At 47.5% G+C, this 24,814-nt stretch overlaps 1 non-coding gene across 1 annotated transcript; it reads left to right on the top strand.

Annotated features, from left to right (window-relative positions):
- Positions 1-743: 743 nt before the first annotated feature.
- Positions 744-816, top strand: Trnas-acu (transfer RNA serine (anticodon ACU)). Its single transcript has one exon. It is a non-coding gene; the product is annotated as a tRNA-Ser (tRNA).
- Positions 817-24,814: the final 23,998 nt, after the last annotated feature.

Below are 24,814 nucleotides of genomic sequence, written 5' to 3'. Positions count from 1 at the left end.
AACCGGCTGACAGCGGCAACCGCAGCGCCCCTGCTTCTATTGCCGAGCAACAGACCGGATTTTGTCACCTCCACTGCAGTGCGGACAACATAATCGCTGACGTTGTATCTTCACTGCAAGAAGCCCAACACATCGACGATATGGCATTTCTTGTTTTGATGGACATTGAGTCTGCTTTTGACAGCATCCCACACCCAACCATCGAGGCTGCGCTGGACTGCATTCATGGAATTCGATGAATGCTGAACTACATCAGGGCTTTGCTGTCAGGTCGCCAGCTCAAGTTCGTGCGGGCAACGCCCTCAGCAGTCCAAGAGGCGTCAGTGCCGAAGTTCCCCAAGGTGCAGTGCTGAGTCCGCCTCTCTTCAACCTCGCTCGGTCGGACCTACCAAACACACCAACTGGCCTAGAACACAGTGTCTGCATCTCCTCCATTTATGCTGACAATATTGGACTGTCAACCCGGGGATCAAAGTCAGAGCGGCCAAATTAGGAAATCTCTGCAAACAGCACTGGACGCAATTTCGGAATGTATCCCGGCAATCGGACTGCGGCTTTCGACTACGAAGTCTGAAGCCATGATATTCCACCCCAACCCTACGGCATGGTATTTGGATGTATACGGCTCACAGCTAATATTTTTTGCGGTAATAGAAAGAGAAATTTTCAACGCAGGCACACTAAAAAAGAAGCCTCAGTTGCTAGGTGAAAGAACTGAGCGCGACGAAACTTTTGTCTCATCCGCCGCGGTGGCTCAGTGGCTAAGGCGTTTGGCTACTGAGCACGAGGTCGCGGGTTCGATTCCCGGCCGTGGCAGCCGCTTTTCTGAGGGAGGCGAAAAGCAAAAACGCCCGTGTGTACGAGATTTCGGCGCACGTTAAAGATCCCCAGGTGTTCCAAATTAATCCGGAGCCCTCCACTACGTCGCGCCTCATCGCCTGCGTTGTGTCGGCGCGTTAAACCCCCACAATCAAAATCAAAACAGCTCCGGTGGAAGACCCAGGTCAGATATCTCGGACTTACTATTGACCATCGCCTGACCTGGGGTCCAGCAATCAAACAGCTATTCGGCCAGGCCAGTCACAGACTTGAGCTCTTCGAATTTACGATGCTATGATGTGCTCCGCAGACCTCTGCGGTATGCCCCTTGTCAAGTCAATTGAAACTGGAGACCGAGCAGAGGAGTGCACTTGAGAATGCTCTAGGCTTGCCACGCTCTTTGCAATGCGCGGGCACTTTTTCCGAAGTCGGTGCCTGGACCCTCACACTCCGCGCCCAACAGCGAGCCTTCAATCATGTCGAGCGACTACATAGGGCTCCAGACGGAGGCGCCTCCTCGCATGGCTACGAGAACGACCTGAATTCCAAATGGGTATGATTGTCCACAACTTCGAAGCGGTGATCGGCCAGCCCCCGACGGATCACATCATGCCTTCCCTACCCCACCTGACGAATAAGATTACCTTGAGTTCCGCTCTGCCGCACATGACCTCAAAAACTCCACTCTGTGAATTAAGGCATGAAGCAGCGGCCTGCCTGGAGAACCTTGAGGGACACGTGCTGGTTTTCACCGACGGGTCCGTGCTTCCAGATAAGGGGACGGGGGCTGCAGTAACTATTGCGCCTGCCTTCGCTCCAGCCAAACAATGCCGCCTGCCAGTGGCCAGCAGCTCCACAACGGCCCGAATCGCGGGCTTTCACTTGGCTGCTGACATGATTAAGGAGTGCGAGCGGAATCTCGTCAACCGGAAACTAACCACTCTCTCAGATTCGAAGACTACCCTCCTGAGGCTCGACTGGGCCAACCGCAGCTGTCTTGCTGTAAAACGTATCGCCAGCAAACTGCACAGCCTCAGCTCCATAGGCTTTAGCATCCACCTGCAATGGATAGCTACCTGCTCACGTAGGCATCAAAGGAAATGGGGAGGATGATCACCTGGAACAAGAAGCGCATAATCCATCAATTTCGGTGAGTGCGACAATCAGGCCCCTGGACGCCGCGCGGCCCCTTATCCCGAGTTGCATCCGCGAAGCCACCTCACCTGCTTCCCTCTAGGGTACTGACCCGAGCTGATCGAGCTCTCCTTCTCCGTCTGCGAATCGGCTGTCACCGCTGCGCAGAAAGAAGTTACAGGCTTGGCATCGCTAGGTAACCCGCCCCTGCTCCCACTGTCCTGCAATAGAGACATTCACGCATGCACTGTGTCACTGTTCGCAATATTCGCAGGCTCGATCAGCGCTTAGAGCGTCGCATTCGAAACTGGGACTGCCTTCATTCACCTCTTCAAACCTGTTGTTCCCGGAATGTTACCCTTCAAATCGCGAAAAAGCGTTCCTTGCCCTGATGAACCTTTTAAGGGACACGGGTCTCTTGCACCGGCTATGATGATGCCAGGGCTGTCCATGCTGCGCGGCTTGTGAACCATCATCTTATTAGTATCTCTTTCTATCCCTTTTTCTGTCCATCCTCTCTTCTGTGTATCCTCTTCCTAGACTTAGTCTTGATTGAGGTTCCCTCAACCCGAGATACATTTATCGGTTGTGTCTACTTTACTTTCTGTTCCAATAAAGCAACTTTCTCTCTCCCGGCTTGGCCATGGCCTACAAAATTTTGAGAAAGACTGTACAACCATACTACAAATGCTACCTGGAAGCCAGGCAGTACTCTCTCATCAGAGAAAATTCTGGCACACTGATGTACTATTCCGCAGAAATACAACTATTTTAAATGACAACTATTTAAAAAATTACCCCCCCCCCCCAAGTCTCGTACAGTGGGTTAATCGCACATGGTGTGATTAGCGCGCATATCCGGCTTGCTCTCGCGTGCCCACGTGGCAGGACTGGCTGTTTCCGCTCTTCCCGACAGCTACTTTCAGGCCCTCCTGACCGACGCCAAAAGGATGGACAGGTGGGCGCCTCCCGGCAAACCGTCCCCTTCAAAGCGGGACGTCGGGTAATCTTAGTAGTATGTGTGTGAACGGTTCGGTTAGCGCAACTTAAGAATAGTGTCGGGATATCTGTACATTTTCATATTTTCTTCCATACGAAAATGATATTCAGCTGCATCTTTCATACGATTCAAAAAGCTTTGAAGCAGGTAGTGTGCGCCAAAAACTGGCAACAACCATGATAATGAGGCTATCTGAGCAGGTGTTTTAAACAATTCGCCACCTTAGTCATGTTATCTGCTAATAACCGCTACAATTCGTTAGAGCCGCTTTAACACGGCATTACACAGCGTGATCAAAGTTAAAGGAGCCATGAAGAGAAAACAAAGTTTGTTTTATTCGAAAGATTAGGTGTTTCATAGAACCCTAAGCGCTTTCCCGGAAGCAAATGATGCTTTATTCACTGAGAAATAAGGCAATTTAAGCCAAAATTTTAAATCTCCCGCTAAATTGCACATTTCGTGACGTGAACAATGGCGTCATACGAGCCGGTCCATGAAACAGATACTTAGTATGTCGACTCCATATACCACCCACACGCGGGAAAGGAATCAAACAGGAACCGGAACTCGTGCCGAAACCGAGACGGCGGCCATTTTAAAAATACTAGTAAAACCTAGTGCACCCGCAGGCCTAGTCATGGAATCGCCTGATCGGGAGAACAAAACTCTCGCCGAGACGCTCGGGCTTGCATTTAACAACCTCACACCACTCGAACGCTCAATGCTTCTAAGTGCACGAGCGGCAGGAGTTGTGGGATACGCGGATGGACCGGAAAGCGACCATTCCGCGATAGCCACAACAGACGAACGCCCAGCCGTTGGCACCGCTGCCTCGTCAGCCCTGTCGCGACGGACGAATACAGACTGGTACGTATGTGCCGTATTTTTATTACGGTTAATAATAGTTCAATTTCAGTAGCAGTATCGCTTATGCCAGTTGGCCGGTGTCGTGTATGGAAAGCCGTTCGCACGAGCTCTCTGCTCCGACCAGAAAGATACGAGCGTCAATGCGCGGTGTGTACGGCATTTTTCCCCCAAGGTCAGAGCGCTTTGACGGCGATTTGACGAAGTCGGCGACGAGCGCCAGCATGTCCCAGGAGTGAGCTAACGTAAGGGTCCCTGCCGTAATCACTTCCTCGGAAATGAAGCGAGCACACTCGTACTTCCTTTAGCTCTCTTTCTCCTCCGTTTGCAAAGTTCACAAAACGGAGCTACTTGCTTCGCCGAGTTTCGTCGTTGGGCAGCACATGAAAGGAGATCTCACCGGCGGGGATGTCGCACTACCTCGACGATTTGCCCGTACTACATGGGCATTTCAAAACGCCGCAACGAAATTTCATTGTAAAGTACTCGAACAAACTGAAGTTTTCAGTGGTTGTAAACTGGAAACGAGCTCTAACAACAGCAGCAAGCCAACACCATTCCGAAACTTCTGCGACGACTGTCACTATCTCGTCGCTGCTTGCTGTTCCGTACTCCCCTCGTTACCTTTGCTGGTTGGCGATATGACGGCCAACCTCCTGTAAAGGGATTACGATACGAAGCAAGGTCGCGGCTGTGCGTGCTGGGACGGTTCGTTGGCCCCGAAGAGCCTCGAACCCGAAAATTTGTCTGCGCGACGGTGGCGACGGCGAGATGTCGAGTTCGGCTGGCGGTAGTTTCGTACGCATTGGCGTACACGCTTGCGTGTTTATTCGGAACTTCAACCGTTTACTCCACCGTTCTTAGTGTCATAAAAGGAATGTGCAGTATGTTTAACGGGCAAATAGCTCACTATACAAACTGGTAAGCCCTGCCTGACTTGCGTTTGCTTTTTCCGGCCTCCGCCAATCGCAGAGCATTCTCGTGTGACATCATAGGTTCTGTTGCGGGAAATGAGCTGGTGGGTCGCATGGTCATTCCCTTTTTTCCTAATTATGTAGCTTATTTGAGCGAAGTTTGTGTTAAAAGTGGTGTCAGTATGGTTCTAACGAGGCAATCTTTCGAATGAACCAAACTTGAGTTTTCTCTTCATGGCTCCTTTAAGTCGACAGGTTTTTTTAAAAATAGGCGCTTAGATTTACGCAAAGACCACCTCTACAGTGAGGTTATGCGCCCAGGGGGACACAAAGATAGGAGGTAATTATATATTTCGGAGGCTTAATTAACTAAAATTGATTAATTAACTTTTTAGTGGCTACAGCAACCAGGCATGTTTGTATTGGAAAGTTAGGCGCAATCATGTCTCTACGCAGTGTCAATTGGCAGAATTCTTCTAGCGAATCCGTATACCGAGATATCAAACGGCGAAGTTTAATTGCCGTTCGCATCATTACGCAGACAAAACAGTCTGCACCGGCGCAATGCTCCTCCCTTCTGTAAGGTGTTTAGTTCGGCAAAGGGGTGGAGGTATAGGCAAAAGTGATAACTGGCACCCATTCATTCTTGGCTGCCGTTATCGCAATCTGCAGTACTCGGAATCGCTATCGAAACACAGAACAAAAGGGAGGAGCTATGCGCCGGTCTTGACTTCTAGCATGCGTAATCATGCGAGCGGCAAGTAAACTTCGCACTTGAATATCTCGGAGTACGGATGCACTAGAAAAAGGGCCCATCTCCCCGCGAGGGGGACTCGAGTAAATGCGTCGCATAGGGGGTGGGTGTATTGCGTTATTTGAATGAGTCAAGGATATAAGGTGCGTTCGTAGCCTTCCATTCTGTGTCGGCTTTGTGGCGCAGTGGGTAGAGCACCATGTACCTTGCGTTCCGCCCGCATGGTAGCCAGTAAAAAGTTAATTAATCAATTATAGTTATTTAACTCACCTACATCAATAATTACCTCCTGAATATGTGTCCCCCTGGGACACATAATCAGGGACTTAACTTTGATCACCCTGTGTAGGAACTGCTGGACATGATAAACACAACTCAATCAAATAAGCACAACTCATCAAGGCAAAAAAAGGCTGTGTGTTGTCGCAGTGATACCTTTCAAGTGAAATCATATAAGAAGACAGTAAGCTGAAAAGGCACCACGAATGATACGGTAGAGACAGTGACGGCATCACTTATTCACTCTGCGACTGTGATACACACGCCACCGCGGCTCACTGGCTAAGTCGTTGTTCTGCTGAGCCGAACAAGCTGTGGTGTTTATAGCCATATTGGGCGACTTAATTTTTATTTTGCCTTGTTTTAGACGATTTGGCTATTTGGATATTTTTGGGCTACAGTTGTGCAAATAATAGCACATTTTAAAATATTTGGCCGCGTATATGCTCACTTCGTGGCAAACTTCGTCTGAAGACTATATTCTTCTGCCACCCCTGCCACGTAAACGCCTCTCTTATCTTTCCCACCCACCTCTCACACTCTTCCCCTGCCGTTTCGCTCTTCCCACTATAAACACCGTGGAGGTTCGCTCAAGTCAATTTAATTTTGCCGCGTTCCACTGCTCGCGCCATCTACTAAAACCTTCTGTTACTTTTGAACTTGGAACACTGCACGAGGTGGCGCCGCGGGCGCTTTTTCTAAATTGAGGCCAAAATATTTTTTTCAAGGCATATTTTCTATTTGCTATCGCAGAACCCAAGAACCGATGAATTTTTATTAAAGAACAATGCAAATATCACGTATATATTCAGAGTTTCCATCAAATAGGACGAAATTTTCTTTTCGCTCAACAATGTTGACAAGTACGAACATTGCCACCAGATTTAGTAGTTTAGAAATACCTTTTACTCTTTCGTTCACGGATTAGTTTTAAGTTTTTGGCCGGGTGGCTGCATCGATGGACAGACAGGCAGACAGATCAAAATGTCGCCTTTAAGTATGCCAGTAGAGACTATCTTCTTTAAAAGCGGGCTTCAAGGATGCGCTATCGCTTCAAAAGCGTGGAACGGAGTGCTGAATGTGCCGACTTTTGTTGGCTAGGGGTACAGCCCCGCTTCTCAGAAACTATAAGATCCGATTACTATGGTGACGGCTATGGAAGCCGGGACGTTAGCTGATGCGCGCCACTTGGCGGATGGGCGGCCCAACCAGGGTCCCTTAGTGATATCATTGGAAACCGCGTGACGAGTCAGGCTTATAGAAACCGGTGGCATTTCGCATTGCCTCCGTACTGGCGGGGCTCGTGGGTGGGCGAACGATTCCGAGTCTCCAGATCCAACGCGTCAGTAGATCCAACGAGTCATTACATCCATTCGTGGATCTACTGACTCGGTGGATCTATTGACGCGTTGGATCTAGTGACTCGGTTGGATCTACTGACCCGTTGGATCTAATGACGCGTTGGATCTAATGACTCGGATGGATGTACCGACCCTTTGGATCTTACGACTCGTTGGATCTAGTGACTCGGTGGGGTGGGAGGGAGAAGAGGGTAGTTAGGGGAGAAACCTTCCCCCGCCGCCTACCTTTCGGCTTTACAAAATGAACAAAAGGGCGCCCCTCTGCTTACTACTTGGGGCGCGGCTATGCTTTCTATAGCGCTGCACACCTTTATTTCCGCTTTGTCGACAGCTCGTCACCCGCCGCGGTGGCTCAGTGGCTAAGGCGTTGCGCTGCTGAGCACGAGGTCGCGGGTTCGATTCCCGGCCGCGGCGGCCGCTTTTCTGATGGAGGAGAAAAGCAAAAACGCCCGTGTGTTCGAGATTTCGGCGCACGTTAAAGATCCCCAGGTGGTCAAAATTAATCCGGAGACCTCCACTACGGCGCGCCTCATCGCCTGCGTTGCGTCGGCGCGTTAAACACCACAATCAATCAAATCGACAGCTCGTGGTGAGTTCGTGCTGCACACAAAGAAGGCTTTCAAAGGAAATTATGTGCACAGGTTCTCCGAAAACCTTACTTTGGAGATGGGGGGTGAGGGGGGGGGTGCCTTACTGCTAATTTTAGTTCGCCGTGGCGGTTGCTAGGAAGACCTGTACAGGAAAAAGGTTTATTTTTTGGTTTTTGTCGGTTCTGTGCCCAATAGAAGTAAATGAAACATCGTAAAAAAGCAACGCAAGGAAGGAAACACAGACCCGGAGCTGTGCCTCGTCTTTTTCTGGGGTTGCTTTTTTCATTGCATCATTGCTTTTATTATGATGTTTAACACGCCGACGCCACACAGGTGATGAGGCGCGCCGTAGTGGAGGGCTCTGGATTAGTTTTGACCACCTAGGGATCTTTAGCGTGCGCCGAAATCTCGAACATAAGGGCGTTTTCGCTTTCCGTCTCCATCAGAAAACCGGCCGCTGCGGTCGGGGATCGAACGTGTCCATTTCTTTGCTAAATTATTTATTTACTTATTTTATACTGCAAACCTCACTTCAGGGTATACAGGTAGGAGTATAATACGAGAAACCAATATACTATAAGACGAAGAACATTAGGATTCGTGCTGCCGGTAATACAATCCTAGCGAATGCTCAAACTCTAACTCTAACGGAATTAAACTAGCAACACCGTACTCCGATAGCCTATTCCGCACTTCAGAAAAAAAGATCTTTAAACCCGTCTAGACGAGCCAGATAAGGCCTTATCGGTTCGTTATAACTTAACGGAGCACCTCGTTTGGTGGCCGGTTGTTCATATGCGTCTTCGTTTATTTTAGTTTATCCCCTAATATATAATTTCAAACTTTTTTTCAGTCTCTTCTTCTGTCAGTTGACTTGCAGCAGTTCCAGATCATATGATTTTAAGATATTTTTGGCAGATACTATCCCGACGTATAGTCGCACTGGTATTCTTTATTTTTTTTTTTTTCATAATCTTTTGCTCAGTCAATGCTGATGAGGACTCCGCGTGGAAGAGGCATATATTATTTGACAATACTGCAGGCCATAAATTTGGCCCCACCAGGAGAGGGTACAACGCTAAATGCACGGCACTATTCACATGAAGGTTACACATTGACCAGAATGAATAAATGTTTATCCCGAAAATTTAAAAAGGGAAAAGTTTTTCTACCTCTGTGATGAAATTAGAACAAAGAAATAATTGTGCAGGGAGTGAATTCCAATCTTCAATTGTTTGAGGGAAGAAATTGTACTTGTAGCTATTTATTTTTGCGAAGATGGGAGCGGATGAATGTTGGTGATTGTGACGAGTCCTCCTTGTTTTTAGAGGTTCTACATAATCGGGTAGGCTTAGTTTAATTTTTCCTGAGAAACAGTTGTGTAAGAATGCAATGCGACTAATCTTTCGGCGAGTTTCCAAGGTCTGAAATTGATTATCATGCATTAACTGGGTAGGAGAGTCCGGGAACGAGCCCACTCGTCACAAGCCCACTCGTCACCGGAAAACTCGTCGTAGGCCAACTCGTCACACCGGCCTTTTCGTACAGTGCCATCTAGAGATAGGAACTCTCGTGTGAGGTGCCTTCTCGTCGCATGGATTTCGTTACACCGCGGCCGTGTGAACAAAAGCCTAGAAGCCCTGACCGGAAATTGGCGTTTAAAGCCGGTCTGAGGCTGGTTTCTACAATGGTAAATGCGTTACAGCTGTTTAGGAGGGTGTGCGGAGGTCTGTGTGACAAGCAGGTGTGCATAAAGGGCTGTTTTCTTTTTCTTTTGCTCGGGAGGGGGGAGGGCAGAGGTCAGCGCGATTTGCACTTCTTCAAGTGCTGATCGTCAGCGGTGTTGAGTTGGTGTACGTCCGTATTTTCGCGCGTATAACCTGCCCTTGCATACAACCCACACCCCCACTTTCAGTCTGCGAATAAAAAATAAAAAAAATTGGCGAAGCTTGCACCAACTCGCGCAAGGCTTGAACCATAGCTAAGCTGGAGGATTTCTTTCTATGTAAACACTGAAGGACACACCACCAGGCATTGCATTAGGTTTGAAATTGCATATTTGTTGATTTGATTGATTGTGGGGGTTTAACGCGCCGACGCTACACAAGTGACGAAGCGCGCCGTAGTGGAGGGCTCCGAAATCATTTTGACCACCTGGGGATGTTTAATATGCATGCGTTGAAATCTCGAACACACGGACGTTTTCGCTTTTCGCTTCCATCAGAAAAGCGTCCGCCGCGGCCCGGAACCGAACGCGCTTCCTTGGGCTCAACAGCACAGCGTCATATCCAGCTGCGCCACCACGGCGGGCAATTGTTTTTTGAATAATAATAATCTTTATTTCACTGCACTGAATACATATTCGGGCCAGCCCAAGCCAAAAAATCTTGTGGGCCCCCCGCGGCTCGCTCGCAAATACGAAGATGTCAACGATCGCATCGCAAGAATCCTGGCTGATCACGACGGCTGAGCCACAGTCAATACGCTTCGGAATATTGCCCGCAACATCCGCTTCCGGTACTGATGAAGTGAACAACGTCGCAACCCAGCGTTGAAGACGCCTACACAACGAGACAGCGAGATAACAGTGCAATAGTACAAATAGTACAACAGTACAAAGCTAATGCAATAAACATTTTTTTTTTATTTCATGCCATGTTCACTGCGTCATTTAGGTTTTTTTGCGTGCCATGTAATACAAATTTGCATGCTATTATCATTTTAATATACCTTGGTATGGCGGCATATTTACCTAACTTCCTCCTCTAAAAACTTTTAAAGAACACTCGCTCGCCTAAATCCTTTTGAAATGGGCGACGTATATATATTGCAGGCGGAAACATTGCTTTAGAAAACAAGCTCGTAATGCGAATTTTCCGTGTGACGAATATTCCGGTGATACGAGAATTCCTCGTACGAAATGCCCTGTGACGAGTTGGCATTCCTGACCAGTTTACCTGTGACGAGTTGGCCTATGACGAGTGGACTTGTGACGAGTGGGCCTAGACCCAAATTTGCTATACAACAACAAAAAAATAAAATAGAATAACACCTTTGTTTTGGCGGCATTTTTAGAAGGCCTTTTCGGTGCATCAACATACCATTACACGCACAGTTAGGTAGCCGCACGGCTACATAGTGGAGTTGCAATGAATTAGATTTTTTCATGTTCATTTTTAATAATTATAAGGGCACTCAATTTCTTCGAAACGATTTCTACAGTAATTGCGTATTAAAGATGGCTCCGCTATCATGTTGTATTGATTTGACAGTATTGATTCGTTGGATGTAAAGTCTCGTTGGATCTAGTGACTCGGTTGGATCTAGTGACGCGTTGGATCTATTGACGCGTTGGATCTAGCGACTCGGTTGGATCTAGTGACGCGTTGGATCTATTGACGCGTTGGATCTAGTGACTCGGTTGGATCTAGTGACGCGTTGGATCTATTGACGCGTTGGATCTAGTGACACGGTTGGATCTCTTGACTCGTTGGATCTTCTGACTCGGGCATCACGTGACCTAGTGGATCTCCTGACTCTTTGGATCTAATGACCTGTTGGATCTAGTGACCATAAGCGTGGGCGAACCACGCTCGAAAATACCAGAAAGAAACGGAAAACAACGCACATTTGAAAGGCGAGTGCTCGGTGCTAGCTGAATATGTAGCGCGCTATGTATATTTTTTTGTGCCAATGTAATTCTGGCGAATAAAAAAATGTTAATACAGGGAAACCCCGAGGGACCGAGAGAAAGCGTCGTATGACGGGGGTGTCGTACAACAAGGGTGTGGACAAATACCGGCCTAGTAAACGTTCTCACGCGACAGGATGGCTGTGAACTTATCTAAAATACTATATTTAGAGCGTTCTCGCATGATTTGCGAGCCTTTTGCTGAAATTCCAAGTTTATAAAAGCAACGCGCCTATGTTCGTCGGCGACTGGACGGGAGCTTCGAATTCGCGGTCCGCCTGCCACATGGACTTTGACTCCTCGCGGTTGCGCGTTAACGTACTTCTGTCGCGTGGGGCCGTCGCACGTTTATTCCTGTTTGCGAGTACCCGCCTGCTTGCTTGCGTCTGTTCAGCGAGTGGTCTAGCCCACCTACGGACATCTGCCCATCAAGCAGTGTCAAACGGGGGTTAGGAATAAAGAAGGTCGGGGCGAGGTGGCGAAGCGGTGTATAATATGGGAAAAATACTGGTTTATCCGTACCAGGGTCCGTCGTATGAGGCGGAACGCGTGCTAGCGGGCATCATAACATCGGGGTTTTTCTTCATTGTTTCTATGCGAAGTTGGCCGGGACCGCGGTAATCCGTCGCACAAAGCGGGTCGTCGTAAGTCCGGGGGACGTAACAGCGGGGTTCCGCTGTACCACTATGAAATGCATTGTTCTTGTATATAAATATTGGCAACATTTGGCTTCTTATTATTTGAGGCTGGATGATAGTTGGCTATTTTCAGGCTACATTTCTTTTTGTATTTTGGCTGTGCCCCTTTCCGCATCTGGCAACACTAAACCGAAGGACGGCTGCTCGATAGCAACCACGGCGGCCATTATCCTGATGAAGGGGAAAAGGAAAAACGCCCGCGTGTCGACATTTTGGCGCTTGTTAGAGACCCTAGCTGGTCGAAATAAACATCCCCGGTGTAGCTTCTGCGTGTAAAACCCGAAAATTTGCTTTTGAACTGTGACGCTAAAAGACGCAAATTATCAAGCGAGCACTACATGAAAAAAAAAAAACACAATTTTCCTTCTGCGCACCGTTGCCTTCTGTGCTCGTTACATAACATGCTGCTAGTGCCATTACGATTTGAATTAGTGCTTTGTGGGTTTAAAGGCAGAAAAAGGGTGGTGTACTGGACTGTGATATGTGAAAATCTTTGGGCAGCATCCGCGTAACACTTTTTCACACGCTAAACGTGTTGTTAAAATTTTAGCTGATATGTTTTAAATTGATTTCGATTACATGCTGACTCAAGAAACTAAAGTTTTCTTTTATGCGATAGGGAACTTTTCATTAGCGCGGCCCAGTCAATCCTAGGTAGGGTGTCTTCAGTGCCTAAAGAAGCGTTCAGAACGGCGGCGAGTGTCGAATTTTTACGCCAAATATAGCTGAAAGAAGAAAACTCCATCTGCTTCGGGGGGAGCTGGGCCCCCCTAAAGAATTGGGAAAATAATAACAAACACAAACTTCTGAATAAGAATAATAACAAACAAACAATAATAATAAATAATGACAAAAGAAACAACAAATACAAACAAACCCAAGGACAAAAATGGCTCGTGGTTGATCCAGCCTGGAAAATCCCCCCTCCAGAAAATTTCACCCCTGCGTACGCCAGTGTCTGATCCTTTCCCTCTCTTTATGCTTAGTGGCAACCTAAACGATAAAAAAAACCACTAATATTTCCGTGATTCTCTCACTAGCCCCATATTGCGCATCCAGGGATTAAGTATGAGTTTCGCTGTCCTACGTTTTTTTCTGTTATAATTATTATTATTATAATATAATATAAAGATAAATATTAATATTAATAATAAAAAGATTCAGCTGTCCATGATGGTAATTTTTCATGTTATGCAGTTGTTAGCATGTTAGTATTTGTTTTTATTCCTGACTGAAACTGTTGATTTTTGTATAAATGAGTGGATTTGTGTTCATTAATCAGCCTCTCCCTGTTATAGTGCTTGACTGCCCTTGAGTGAACTCGAAATTTTAAAAAAAAGATAAAATGAGGAGCTATTCCACTATGCGAACATGGATGACCAGCGAAGCTTTATAAAATAAGCATCACAGATACAATTACAGAACTTGCTCATTTGTATTTTTCTAATGGTAGTGACTACGCATTTTGTATTACTTAATGAAACTTGCTAGGACTGAAGTTTCATTCTAGCAGACAAACATGGGACTCTATATTTCCCTCTCCTAGAAGCCCATGTATTAAGAGCAGACGGGAGCTCTGTAACGTCTCCAACCTCACTGTGAGCTTATCATTACCAGTAAATGAAAGTCGGCGTAATGATGCAGTCGTCTTAGCGGTCGATCTTCATATAATTTTTTTTTTAGAAAGTTTCGCTAAAACAAGAGTTACAGCTGTTTCCCGTGACAATGCTCCTCCCAAAGGTTTCCAGGCAGTGACATCAAACGAGAACTTTGTGACGTTGCAACTTCTCTGGGAACTAAGTAGTCATGACAAGTAAATGAAACTCGGATAATGGTAGAGTCATGTTAGAGACAAATTTTCACGTAACTGTTTTTGGGAGAGTTCCCGTGAAACAAGAGTGACAGCCGTTTCCTGCTGAGCGTTCGCCATCGAGCTGACTATGCTGCAAGACGCTTCCTCACGTGCACACATACAAAAAAAAAACGTAACAACGGACATGTAAAACCTCGCTTTAAAATAATACTTGAGTGTCAGACTACGGCTTCTTCTAGACACACGCTTGAATCATTTGGCAAAACTTGTCAACACGCCAGCGCTAAGCCCAGAGAGTATTGCCACGCACTATAACAGGACGTCGCTGCCAATGTTTCACTGCCGGCCATGGCCGCCTGACGCACGGTAGGCAGCAGTAAAAAAACACTCGCTAAGGACGCTTGTCGTTGTTTACCATAAAGAAGGAAACGAGCGTTGGCAAGTAGCCACATCCCTTGGCGATGCTAGCGTCTTTTATTGACGGCGTGTCCTCTGCACTCATGACAGCGCGGCAATTTGATCCTTCTATTTCAGAGGGAAATTGACCGCATCTTTCTTTGCTGAAAGCAGCAACACAGAAAAGAAAACAAAACAGAACAAAACAGGCCAAGAAGACGAGCGCGACGGTATACAGTGCGTGAGGCTGCGTCAAGCGTGAAGCTGGCTGGCAGAAACGAGCCAGGAACCAACCGCGTGTCGACAAGAAGGAGCGCAAAGTGGATCGAAACTTCTGGCCAGAAACGATAATCCAGTCCATTTAGCTGGCAGCGCGAGTGGGTGTGTTCGCGAGCAAATGCGCCTGGGCGTCGCACCCATCACGGGGCCCATCCAGCAAACGACTGGCGGTCGCGCTCCGCTTTCTCTTCTTCCCCCTCCTTTCGAGGGCGCCGCTGCTGAGGTGCGCACAGCTCCGGCGGCAGCCGCCGATCCGAGGGATGCCAGGCGTGCCACTCTTAGGAGAACGGCTCTCTTGTTCCACCCTCAGCATTTCGGGCGAGCCGCATTGCCGGGGCCGGGACGTGTTGGCTCAAGCCTGTTTGCATACGGCGCGCGGGAAAATTGTCAGGCCTTGCTGCTCAATGGCACGCTCCCGCGAACGCACGCACTCCCGCGAACACACGTGAACGCCCCCGGCTGCCTCTCCGGAAAGAAGCCGCCCTTCAGCTTGCGCGTTGCATCGAGTTGCGTGCCGCCAAAGTCCGGCTCTATTTTCCTTCCAAACATCCCTGCCACGTCCCCCGCTCTTTTTCCACGGATATATCCTCACTTTCGCACTCTCCACACGCGCCAGCCGTGGTGTTCTCGCAACCGATGAAAATTGCAATCTTCGAAACGGGTGCGCCTGTTCGCATTGCATGCCTGCCTCCCTCGGTGAAAGCTTCTGGCATCCGGGGTCGCTTGTACGCAGCCGGGGACCGGATCGTTTTATAGCGCATCGGAGGGGCCATGTATTTCGATGCAGCCCGCGAGCTGGCTACGCACCTGTATTGTGAAACCGTTTGGAGCTCCATCTTTGACGTTACACGGCAAGATGCTCGGAATACCACAAAATAATGCGTCGCGGAAGCCTGCCTCTTTTGTAGCTTGCTTTTGATGCTCAAGATACGCTCGTTGGCTTCGTTGAAAAAACAGAGCAATAATATAAGGAGCACCAGTTTTAAACCTCGCGACAGCTCCCTTCTAGAGCGTTTTTTTTTTAGCTTTGCGGCTTGCTAAACTTCATCGCCCGGCAACAACCAACAAAAACACAGGAAAAGTCGAGTGATGCTGTCTACACTCGATAAAAAACAGAGAAAAAGTCCTGCCATGACACGACTGAGTGCTTTAATGTTGTGAACGCCATTACTGCTGTTGTACTCTAAGATGGTACTCCTGCATTAGACCCACTGTTTTCGTTTTACTTCGTTTCAACGGTGGGATGTCAGTGTCGGCTTAATCAGAGCACAACAGATGCAGTGCCTCAAAGGTGTAAGAAAGTTTCCCTAAGCCTTTTTTTTTTCAATGTATGGCGCACCAATTAAAACCAACGCTAACAATGAATTTATCTTTGATACGTACGTTGCAGGCGCTACTGTAGCGGGTGTTCTTTCTAAATATATTCGTGTGGATACGGGTGAGTAAATCTTGCCAAGTTTTCGACTCGACCGGTCTGCTCCGGCTCACTAATCATATATGTCCGATACCAGTGCGATTGTTCCCCATTGTCAAGCATTTCCCTCAACTAGGGATGCAACATTGATGTTTAATAAATAAAATAGAAAGGTTGGCTCCCACCGACCTGTATAAACCAATAACGTTGTAATAGAGAAAAAAAAAGGCGAGCAATTGCTTGTACTTGTGAGTATTGAAACTCGTAATGACGATCGGAGCCATGTTGACACGTAAATAGCACCATGGTTATGCGCTATAGGTACTAAATTTTAACTTTAAGTGTTTGAGCATGTATCGAAGTTTTTTGGCATGTACCGAGCCATTTTTCCCATCGTCAGAAAGTATTTTTAACCCGATATTGATGCACTCACTTTGTAATATGAGTGTTGAAATACCACATTAAGCTTAACTGGCACTTTTAATGAGTGAAAAGGGAGGCTTTGATGAATTCGGGCATTGGATGCTTCGGTTAAGGGGTTCTCGGCATCAGTAAAAATGCTTTGACAAAAACTGATGAGCTAAGTTCGTGATGCTGATCCAAGCAGCATTGAAAGAATCCGCAGAGGGTTAAAAATAAGAATAAACAGTGCAATTTGGAAGCGGCTGATAACTACCCATCAGTGCTGGATTTGCATAAACTGGGATCTTTGCAAGTATTTTGTGTGGATACAAGCTAACACTCAGTCTTTTGCACTATCTAGAGAACGGGATGGGCGAGACTTCTGTGGTGACAACTCTGACGCCGTCTCGTTTCAGCTACTCATGGCTTTAAAACGCTTTGTACGTCGGCGTGCTTCCGGGCTTTACTTGATTTGAAACATTCATCCCACGAAGACGACGAAGCAACGAAGTAAGCGTAAGCACAAAAAGCATGATACCAGAGATGTCGACGAAAAGGATGCGGGGGGGGGGGGGGGGGTGAGGGGAATTCCGCGGGTACATAGAAACGCACAAAAACAACTCTCGAAGGCTCAATACAGTGTTTCTCTCTCTTTCTCTTTATCTATCTATCTATCTATCTATCTATCTATCTATCTATCTATCTATCTATCTATCTATCTATCTATCTATCTATCTATCTATCTATCTATCTATCTATCCATCCATCCATCCATCCATCCATCTATCCATCTATCTATCTATCTATCTATCTATCTATCTATCTATCTATCTATCTATCTATCTATCTATCTATCTATCTATCTATCTATCTATCTATCTATCTATCTATCTATCTATCTATCTATCTATCTATCTATCTATCTATCTATCTATCTATCTATCGGTCTGTCTGTCTGTCTGTATCTATCTATCTATCTATCTATCTATCTATCTATCTATCTATCTATCTATCTATCTATCTATCTATCTATCTATCTATCTATCTATCTATCTATCTATCTATCTATCTATCTATCTATCTATCTATCTATCTATCTCGAACAGAGAAGCGGTTTTCGTTATACCCACACGCGTATACTCAAGGGAGCATTCTGAGTAGGCGATCCTAACCACAGTCATGAACGAAGAGATCTAGGCCTTCATAGACCATGTAGCAGCTTTAGATTGCCATAGTCCGAGAACGTTGCCGAGCTTGAAGCGCGCAGCAGGACGCAGACATAATATCACCTTCGCGGAAATAATAGGTGCCGTGAAACGGCGGCACGCGCGCAACAGTGGATGTTCGATGCCCTCATGGAATTTGCAGAACTACTACAGAGGCCAGGACCCTCAACGGACTGGTACAGCTAGTCTTTTGTGAAGGCGTCGTTCACACGTGCGCAGTGTGCGATGGCCTCACCACGCATGCAGAGGCAATGTGGCATCCTGATATGTAGGCTGGATCGGTTGCAGGGATATTAATAGCTCTTTGTGGTGTCAGTTGAGAACGCCGCTCATAGAGAGAGAGAACGCCTTTAATGAAAGCTGAAGAGGTCAGCCCAACTAGCGGTAGGGCTTGCTACTCCAGATGGCGTGAATACAGTGAGGTGACAGCGAAAAACAGAGAGAAAAAGAAAAGAAAATAAAGAAAGGGTAGTAAGAGGGGAAATACACACATATACAAAATGTACATGATCAGAGGGTTCACATAACCTCTTCTAGCGCTGTTTCCGCAAGAAAAGTAAGCAGTGTTTTTGTACCCAGCACTGCCTCCTCACGATTTCGCCAGGGTCCAAGGAAGTGTGAGGGTTCTAGAGGACATCCGCGTCGTAGTCGCACAAGTGCTTTCGATGCTGTTGCCCTCTGACTGCCATATCGCGAGCAGTAGCTTAAAATGTGCCTGATGTTGTCTAACACACTGTACACAATGGCGACTCTACCCAGCCCAGCTTAAACAAGAAGCTTCGGGTGTATGCAACATTAAGTCGCAGCCGGTGTAGCACACCTTCAGTGCGCTTTGGCAGACCCCGTGGATACGGGAAATCGCATCGCACTGAGGGTCTATAGCATGAAGAGGCGCATAACTGCTCAGAGGATCCTGCCAAGCCGGCAGCTGGAGTTGCCATCCTAGGTCGATTGCAGCTGCTTCGCTATCCTCGTTGGAAAACGGTATTCCAATGGGCGAAGAGTGAGTCGCAGAAAAGCACCCTGCTTCACATAAGGTTCCTATAGTTGAGGTGCATTTTGGAAGGCCCAGGCATGTTCGCAGTGCTCGAGCTTGCAAGCCTTCCAGAACCTTCAAGTTCGTCCTGGACACAGCATGTAAAGCTGGAAGGCTATATCGCAAGATGCCTACGAAAAGCGCTTTGTATAGTCGCAGGAGTGCTGACACTGGGCAGCCCCAGGTGCTTCCTGTCATCATCCGCAAAACGTGAACGAACGAAAGGAGTCGCTCCTTTAGCCGCGTGATATGGGGAGCCCAGGAAAACGAACGGTCAATTGTAATACCTAAAAATTTGTGATTGGAAACGTAGGGTATCTGCACGCCATTTATCTCCAGCAGGTATCGAGATACATCGTGCTTGGTGAATGCCATGGCAGCGCACTTCTCAGGAGACAGAAGCAGCCCGCAGCTGCTGAGGTATTTTTCAATGGCAAACAGAGCCTTCTGCACTTTTGCTCGTATGTTTCTGCGGTTCCTGCTTGAAGCCCAGATGCAGATGTCGTCAGCATACACTGAGATGTGAATTCATTGAGGTAGTACTTTGTGATGCGGATGAGGCATATACTGAACAGCGTCGGGCTCAGCACACCACCTTGTGGGACACCCTGCGTGATAGCATGTAGTGTCGTGTCACCGTCTTTGGTTGTCATGTAGACATACCGATCCTTTAGGTAATCACCGATCCAGGTTTACATTCGGCCTCGCAGTCCTACAAACGCCACCTCTCTTCGAATTGCTTCGTGGGAAACACTGTCAAATGCTGCCTTGGAAGACAGCAATGGTGAACCTTTTCGCGGCCTTTTGTGCACGAACATCTGTTACCAAGGCGATCACATTGTCAATGCTGCTCCTTCCTTGCCTAAATCCTGACATCTCTGGCGGGTAGACATTCCTGTTTTCGAGGTCCCAGACAAGCCGCTGTAGTACCATTTTTTCCATTACCTTACCAATGCACCGTAATAGAGCAATTGGTCGGTAAGAGTGTCTGTTGGGCATTTTTCCGGCTTGAGAACCGGTACTAGTCGGGCAATTTTGCAGCTTGCCTCAACACAGCCAGTCTGCCACGATGCGTTGTATATACTTCGCAACTGCTGAAGAGCCTTGTTGCCGAGATGTCGCCGAGCGAAATATCTAACTCCATCAGGCCCAGGCGAGGTGGACAAATTAACAGATTTTAACGCTGAAGAGAGCTCGTTGATGGTTAAGGGCTCATTCATCATCACAGCATTCGTGGTAGGAAGCCACTCGGTCAGCTGCGCGGGAATCAGAGAAGGGCTCCTGACTTTTATGCAAAGTTCTTCTGCAACGTCTACTTCACTGACTCCACGCTTGAGGGCTACTGAAGAAAATGGGTGAATCTGACTGGGTGGGGCTCTCAGGCTGCGGAACACCTGCCATATGCGTGTCAGTGGCTTGCGTGGATCTAATCTTGAACAAAACTGGGCCCAGCAGTTTTTGGCAAGCGTGGCCATGTGCTTCTGAACGCGCTTCTGCGCGCGCCTGGAAGCTCGGATGTCGTGTGGCAGTAAGGTTTTTCTGGCCCGGCGCTCGGCTCTCCGACGAATAGCGCGAAGACATCCATAGTCCCCATCAAATGTAGACCTAGGCTTGGGAAGTAGACTTTGCAGTGTTGATTCTGATTTGGCCCGACCAATGGCAACTGCGAGCTCCTAGCTTGTTGAGAAGGCTCCATCATTATCTTCTAATAGGTTTTGGTAGGTTTCCCAGTTCACACAGTATCCCTTCCGCTTAGACGGTCCTCCACAAATTCCTTCAATTATTGTGTATGTGGGCACGTGGTCGCTACCAAAGCTTTCAGTATCAGAATGCCAGGACACGGACGGCAGCAGGGAAGCAGAGGCCATAGCGACATCCAACACACTTGAAGTTTTGCCGCGGAAAAATTTGGGGCATCGAGTGTTTAACACGTCCAGGCCCGCTTCGTTGGCAACACGGAGCAAACTGCTTCCCCTTGACGTAGTCTTTGTGCTGCCCCAAGCTGGGTGGTGTGCATTGAAATCACCTGTGAGCAAGTGCGGGGGAGGTGTAGTGGACAAAATGTCTTCCAGGAGCTCCGTGTTGAATTTTGCCCTCGGTGGGACGCGTACCCGGTTATTATGGTGAAGCTTGCACGGCCATGCTTTACTGTTGCTGCAATGTATTCGTTGGATGCGTCTTGTGCGACAGTGTGAAGCGCAAATATCAAGTCCTGACGAATTCCGAGCAGCACTCTGCTCTGGTCGCAGGTCGTCGAAGACTGATGCAGTGTGTACCCCGACAGATGAATATGCGATCGCAGGTCGGATTCTGAGATGGCAATGACCGGGAATTTATGCTTGTTAACTCGCTGCCGGAGGTCGGACAAGCGGGAGCGAAGACCACAGGCATTCCACTGAAACACAGTTGCCCGATTTCGAAGAGTTTGCATGCGCACTGATTCGGTACTCCCGAGGTGGTTTACAGCCGTTCCCGTAAGAGCGGAGTAATGGTGTTTAGGAGGGTTAAAATGGCTTGAGCCACAGGAGACGAAAAAGGCGCTAGGATTGAACGCACAGCTTCAATGAGCGTAAGAAGAGAGGAGCTTGAGTTTGCCGACGGGTTTCTGTTGGACCGACCCATGCGCATTTGGTTGGAGCGTTTCCAGGCAGGCTGCCGTGGGCCTGCGGGCCGAGCAGGACTTTGAGGAACTTGGTCTGACGACTGGAGTTGTAGCGGCGGAAAGTCAGTAACGTCAAAGTCCATATCCTCAGACACTGGCTGACTTGGCTGCTTTGTGTGAATCTTGCTCGCGTTTCGCTTCCCAGAGAGTTTTTTAGATAAGACCGCCGCTTTCGCAGCCTTGTAGTCAACCTTGTTGTCGCTCTTGTACCGATATATGCCCTTCACTTGCAGGAACGTTGGGTAGTAAGGGAAATCGGCTTGGTGAGTTTTACCACAGTTTGAACATAGCTTTTCAGCTGACTGACATGCCGCAGACTCATAATCTCCCCCACAGCGCGCGCAACGCAGCTTGCGGGCACATGTCGCTGCGATGTGGCCGAAGCGCTGACAGCGGGTGCACAGTGTCAGTTTTTCCGAATAGTCGTACACTTGGTATCGAGTGTAGCCCAAGATTGCGTAGTCTTGTCTCGTGTCAGTAGCAAATACAATTTGTACTACCCTCGAGGTTCCCAAACGCCACGCTGATCGCATTGGTGTTCGCTGCCGCAAGTTGTCATGAAGTTCGGAATCAGAAATGTCCTGTGGAACTCCTCTGATGACTCCACGAGCACAGTTCTCTGGGCGGGGCTCGTAGGTGCGCACAGGTATGTCCCCGATGGAAGTTATCTTCAGAAGGTGTTCCGTAGCAGCAGTGTTTCTTGTGTCGATGGCGAGTAGGTTTAGCCTATAATTTGGCCGTAGCTGCAAGACCCCATCTGCCACCTTTGCTTCTAAACTGTCCTTTAGTGCCAAAAGGTTGAAGTGCGTGATTATTTTAGTGGAGTCCACGGGCTTCAGAATCACAGTAAGCCCATGCTTCGGGGGAGTCGCAGTCACAGTGTTGTCGGGAGTAGCAAGAGACATTTTTGAGGTTCAACGCCGCCGTTTGGATGGAACAACAAGTTGAAATTTGTTGTCTTCGGATGAAGGCGGTGTGTCATTGTTGGCATACTCGTAAATCACAGTGTTGAGGGACTCCGAGGAGATAGAAGAGATCGAGCTGCCATCATAGTCCATGATACCCTGGGTGTTGTTAGCGCATGTGGCCGCACTCACATCTTTACATCTTGCGGTGCAGTCCCTGCAGGGGACGCATTTGTTGATTGCTGCGCCGGCAATCCTACCGGAGGCCCAGGAGCTGGCGCTAGGCCTAGCGCCCCAAGAGCGGACACAGCTTGCATGTCGACGGTTGCTGCGGGTGGGCGAGGGAGGCTGGGCGGAAAATGCAGGCGACGTGGGGACGAGGAAAATGCATTGAGATGACGACCCTCACTGGATATATGGATAAGTGATAAACATTGTAGCGCGACCATTTATAGTGCACGCCCGAGAGAGAGAGAGAGTGAGAGAGAGAGAGAGAGAGGGAGGGAGGGAGGGTGGGAGGGAGGGAGGGAGAGAGAGCAAGCTTTAATGAATACTGAAGAGATTATCCCTACAAACGGCGGGACATGCTACTTCATATGGGGGTGAACATAGTGGGTGAACATAGAAAAGGAAAGGGGAAGAAGTGCGCAGCAACAATGAATAAGAGGGAGAAGAAAACAAAATCAAGGAACTTTGGAAATGCTCGTTATCTTTTTGGCAATGCTGCTTGGTGGTCTCGCTGACGTCAAGCTGGAAAGTACGAGTTTAGTTAGCTCATTCCGTTGTTTGTGCGGGAATACTGAAGCAGGAATGCAATCATTGAGACCGTTTTGCATGTACACTGAGCCAGGAGTGCTTAATAGCAGCATAAGCGGGTTAGATTTTCTCGTACTTATTGCTTACTTTCACCATCCCGCTCATTGAAGCCAGGCTGTCACGAGGGAATAGTTACCGCAAGTGTGATAGAAAACTGGGGTACGCAGTTTTCGAGCGGTTCGCCTAGCGGAGCGTGCACGCTTGCTTCCGTCGTTTTGTGAAAAACGCACGAACGGATGAAAGAGACTGAAAGTTCGGGTGGTTTGGGAAGGATGAAATAATCTGTAATTTCCGGCAGCAACTGATTACCATGATTACCGCACTGATTACCCACACTCGTTAGTTCTGGTGCCAACTATTCCTTAGTTACGTTTTCGAGTTTTAATTTCCAGCCTGTATTAAATAATCTAACCATATAATCACCTTTCACGCCTACTACGCAAATGAATGGTCCAGTTTAAGTTTTGGCCAGACAGACCAATTAAACGCACCACAAAACGCAGTAATTTATCGAGGGTCATTCCCTGAGCGTAAAGCTCTGACTATTCAAGTCAAATTAGCTAGTCAAGTTACCATTATCCAGGCACAGTTTAACCCACCTACAACTTTATTTTTTTCAGGAAGCTTCCTGCCATCTCTCTGCCATTCTTAAAACGTGATTTCCGGACTGACTGCACAAAATGTAGAGTTCAATTTTCTGACTACTACGGTCTCTCTCTCTACCCCATAATTCAGCATTCCTGAGTCTGATATTCTCCTGATCCGATAATTTAGCTTTCAGGTATAGTCTTAACAAATTTCTGGGTTCTATAACGTAATTCCTTTCGGTAGGCGTGGCGCCACAATGCAGTACTTGTAAATTGTTCTTCCACGTCAATGCAAATAAGGTTGACACGCATATGTCGAACGTGTCACCATGGAGTGATCATTACGGACATTAGCCCGCTACCGTGATGTGAAGTTTAATTATCGTTAAATTTGGTTTTATATCTAATTTAATAAAATAAAGACCCCTGGCGCCATAACGAAGCGCAGGGGGAAATAGCATGTACAAGAACAAACGAAATGCTAAACTGGTGGATCAAATTACTTCTCAAACCACGAATACAATTTTAGGTCGAGTTATGGGCATGTGAAATGTAACTATAAAACTATAGTGTCTTAGTCAAACACAGAACGAATGCTGGAAAGTGTGCGAATGAAATTCTAGCCAGAAATGCATGCGATAGTTTTGACATCTAATGTGCTGCAATGAAAAAATCTGGATTCTTCTTGTTCAGTTACTTCAGTTCAAAGGTGCGTAAACTGTTATTGGGTATTCAAGCACTCAGTTTCAAAATTATCCATTCACTACAAGGTTATTTGTTAGGTGGATTTGAAAGTTCAAGCGCAGGAAGCAAGTTTTACAAGAATATCACGTTGAAAAGGAAAAGCTCGAGCATTGTTACGTATGTAATCTGTACCGGAGCACACAGAACTCTTATGTAGCACTTCCTGTCTTATGCAGCACTTATGTAGAACTGTTGTGTAACAGCCACCATTCAAAGTGGGTGTGCGCAATTCTTATTTAAGTCTCCATCGTCATCATTACAATCAAGATGAGAAGCATCATCACCAACGCCTAGCCGCGAAGAAGACGATGACGGATCACCTTCGTGAGGGCGTGTTCCTTGCGTGACTGCATCTAGGCGTCAGGCACAAGTTCGCCTAAATACACATTCCTTCCTGTTCGCTTTGTTTCCTTAATCAGCCGTTACAATA

Source organism: Haemaphysalis longicornis, unplaced genomic scaffold (genome assembly GCF_048455015.1).
Source record: "Haemaphysalis longicornis isolate Haplotype H1 unplaced genomic scaffold, Haemaphysalis longicornis Haplotype H1 scaffold_1, whole genome shotgun sequence".
Lineage (NCBI taxonomy): Eukaryota > Metazoa > Arthropoda > Arachnida > Ixodida > Ixodidae > Haemaphysalis > Haemaphysalis longicornis.
This window is presented reverse-complemented; position numbering and strand designations above follow the sequence as displayed.